This window comes from Pteropus vampyrus, unplaced genomic scaffold (assembly GCF_000151845.1).
Source record: "Pteropus vampyrus isolate Shadow unplaced genomic scaffold, Pvam_2.0 Scaffold155, whole genome shotgun sequence".
NCBI lineage: Eukaryota > Metazoa > Chordata > Mammalia > Chiroptera > Pteropodidae > Pteropus > Pteropus vampyrus.
In genome coordinates, this window is record NW_011888936.1 from 4148590 (window position 1) to 4153151 (window position 4562).

The window sequence follows — 4562 nt, forward strand, 5'->3', positions numbered from 1 at the left end:
GGCAGAATGCATTACAAATCTTGTTAAAATAAATGAGGGTAAGAGCATAATTCCAATAAAGACATTTATAGTCTTAAACAATCTCTCTCTCTTTTAAAAGAGATCTTTAAAAATGAACCCAAATCCCCTCACAAACACCTAAAAGATTTTGCTGCTTCTCTCAAAGAAGTTCAGTACCCAAAGAAATACAGATTTGTAGAACTCTCAAGCAAGCTAGATATCAGTATCTTTTTTATGTGCTGACATTGTAGAATTTACTGAGGCTACTGATCTTTCTATTCATTGTATTTATTCGTGCATACAGTATTGAAGGAGCAAAACACCTATTTATAACACATCCAAATATAAAACATATATTATTATGAAAATGCTTAACTAAATATCGATACTTATTTTGTAAAATTAACCTAAAAAAGAATCTCCCTTACTGTAAGCATTTTTTCTTCTTAAGTGATCTTAATTCTTGAATATATAGAACCTAAAATAAAACTTTAATTTCAATTTCAGATGAAATATTTCCTTTAACATTATTAAAAAACTTCACATATAATTATGACAATACCAAGCATTACAATTGTGCCATTTTTGTACGCAACCAGTTAGCTGTTATTTTCCAGCCATTGTCATGCTCAAATATTTGCCGTAACTTAAACATGTCAGATATTCATAATGATTCCTGCAGCCTCGTTGATCTGGAGCTGAAATATGACAATGTAGCCTGATGTATCTGTCTTCTGTATGATTGCAGGTTGCTCTCTTTTAAAAAAAAAATTCTCTGTTTTGTTTAGTTTTGTTTTTAAATGTAACCATGACCTTTGTCAGTTGCCAGAGTATCTTCTTAAAACAAATCTATAATAATCTTGTCTTGAAAAATTCTATATTCAGTAATAACCTTTGGAATTGATGATTACAAAATAAAATGCATTAATTCACTATCATCAAACGATAAAACAAGCATTTGTGACCATATATATTCACACAATCCTATAGTTGAATAGTCTTTTAAAACTACTGGATAATTATTAAAGTCATATTTACTTCATCAGTTATCTGAGAACAATTTCTGGAAATGAAAAACGTTTTATTTTATATAATGTGATATAGATTGTGATGTTTACTGCCTGATACTAAGATTGCAAGATAGTGTAATTAAACATAATTTTGTCTTCTAAAACTTAGTTTTCTCACTTACACCAAAAAACATTTGAATTAAACAATACATGTTTAAAATAAATGTAAATTAAGCGGGCAAGAAAAAGCTGACATTAAGTTAAAGCTATTAATTTTCTTACAAAAATGCTTCTATATTCACCAAAATCTTTAGTAAGGAAAGGATTTCATGAACTAATGCCTGCTCATACTTTTATATAGCCTATAAAGGGAAAGTATTAATTGATGTCCCTTTGGAACATTCAGCTTAAAGTTATGTAGTCAGTCATAGAAGTTGTACCTAATTGTTTTAATAAACAATATAATCATCAATCCATGACAGTCCAAAGGTCTCCTAATTTCCTATTACATGGTGCTGACTATACTGGGCATTAAAGGCAGAAAGAATACCAAGATTTCATCATGCCTTCGCTGAAGCCACAAGCACGTACTAAAAGAACATCTTAAATGTTCTAATTATTTTGTTACATTCTTTCTACCATCTCATATACATAAGTCATAAGCTTATATAATATGAGTTGAAATTAAAACACCAGGCTTCAAATATTTTTTAAAAAAATTATTACTCCACATTTTTTATTCATGTTTTACTTTATTCCAAAAAATATATAAATATGTAAACATGCTGTATATCCATAAAGCCATTTATATAACCATATATTCAAGAAATATGTATATTTGTACATGCATATGTCTATAGACATACACATATATCTGTCTATGAGCTCATTCATTTATCCATCCATTCAGTGTCATTAACTAAAACTCTTAAAGCTTGAGTCAAACAAATTTGAATTTATAGTCTGTCTCGTAAGCTATATGACTTTGAGCAAGTCATTAAGCCCCTCTGTTCACCTTTGCTCATAACATCATTAAGTGACATGAGGCAAAGAGGGGTTTGAACAACAGATTCTTTCTTAGTCAGTAGGTGTAATTTCTAGGTAGGGAGATATTTCACAGGAATCTTGTAAAATGTATTAGTTTATCACAATATATGAAATTTGTCATCTGGGAGATTTGTCTACACAGATCCTTACATGTACTTGACTTAATCTTATTTGTTTCCAATTGTATGGTGAGTGTTAGAAAACTGTACAGCTCTAAGTGAGGATTTGACCAAGGGTATCCAAGAATATGCCTTTATTTAACAGAATGACATATTTGATAGAAACACTGGGCTTAACCATTATCATAAACACTGAAGATTGAGATTTTTTTAAGCCCTCTTCACAGGGTGGAAGACATATATAAGACATGATATTTCAAGTCAAAGTTCATGTGAGAGGGGAGAGCAGTTAATAAGGCCTGACGTGGGAGAGTCTTTATCATGATGACCTCTCACAGTGCATTCCCATTGCTGTCTTGAAACTCTCTTGAAAACTCAGGATGCCTTACAGCAGTACCTGCACCTCTAAGAACCTTAGTATGGGGTCAGGCAAGAAAGGCATCTCCAGCTTCCAAATACTTCTCCTTCTTGCTTACCTTGATTCTGTGCAAGTATAAGGATGGGTTAGAATGCAAATATATTACTATTTCAAATTATATAGTAATCCATATTAAACACGAACATTTAGAAATATATAGGCAAGTTTATCAGATTAATAAAATAAATTTCAAATAAAAATAAATTCCAAGACAATCTTTATTGATTCAAGATTAGGAAAAATCTGCCAGAGAAAAAATAAAATCCCCTTTTACAGAAGACTAGCAGTGGAGGAGACGTGACACAAAGTGCAACAAATGACATGAAAAGGGAAATAACGAGAAAAGACTGTTCAGGGAACAACTTTTGTCTAGTGCAGCCCTTATTCTTAATCAGTGTCTACAAAATGAACAGGCAACATTTGGGTTGAATTTGAAGCCTACACAGTTTAGATAAACAGTGGTCGCCTTGGTTGATTGGATAATTTGGTTAATTTAGAGAACCTAGTGAAGGGAGAAATTTATCATACAAGTTTGAAGTATTTTGCAGTGCAAATCATTCATTGCCCTTTCAAATTTTTCATTTTTAAAATAGTTACAGTAGCAGTACAAAATATTTTATTTAAAAGAAGATAATGACTTACAAAATTGAATTATTTAAAACAATCGATATAAAATATTATTTAAATTGATGCATTTTGTCATATAAACTGAAAACAGATAAGTAGTGCAGAGACTATTATAGGTATTACTTACCTCTACCAGTATTGCATATTATTAAAAAGCTCAGTCATCTTTTTGATCACTTTATCATATTTTTTAATTTTATAAACAAAATCAAATATATTATCAAATCTTAAAGGAGAAGCTAATAGCATCGAGAAATACTTTCCAACACTGTAGGAAAATATAAGATTTTATTAACTATAAGAACATTTGACAATAAAAATATATACTCTCCAAGCTTTTGATTAATATGAAAAAAACATTAACAGACTAAAGCAGCAGTGATAATGCAAAGATTTAAAACAACAAAAATGCCTCTACGAATATTGTCAACTTTCTTATGAAATATAAAATGTGGTTGGCATAGAAAATTAATATGATTTCTTGCATGTAAATTACCATATTTTAAACAAAAGATATCTTCAAGAACCATTTTAATCTTTGCTATATTTTACATATGGTACTTTCGAATTCATATTTCAGTGTTGACATATTTCAAATAAAGAAAATGGACTGTTGTAATCCTTTGTATGGTGTTTTCATTCAATTAGCTCTATCTTTCTTTTTCTAAGCAAACAAGATGGCAATTTACTCAAAGTCAACCCATAATAACATATATCAGCTGGAGTCGAACAAACACAGTGCTGCTCATGCTACACCTTTTAAAATCAAACAATTTTAAATAAAAGCAAACATGAACATAAATAGTGTTTCCCTTTGGAATTTGACTGTTGACAGAAAAATGATAAAAACATAAGAATGGTTTGAATATGTAAGGAAGTTAAATAATTCAGGAAATGTTTTATTAACTGATAGCACAGAGAACAAAATTTTGGTCTTTGCATTACGAAGTAATGAAAGAATTAAATATATGATATGTGGCTTATTTAAAAAAAAACAAAACTCTTCCTAACTGTATTAAAATTTCACAAGGTAGTTGAAAACCACATTCTTATCAAGCACTCACAAAAATATAATTCCGTTTAAATATCTGTTTTTTCTTAAATGTTAGTTGCAACATTTTCAAAGTTGAAAGAAAAAGTTGTGTGTCAGTACAGAGTTTTAAAAGGGGCTTGTGGTTTATATTTTCAACATATTATAACAGAAATTCAAAGGAAGCAGAATCTCAAACCACAAATAGTTACTTTTATTTCTTTTAATATTTTCTGTTTGAGATCTTGGACTGTTAGCTACATAGAAATGTTATTCTTACATGGTGAAAATAAAAAGTTATCATCTCTAAA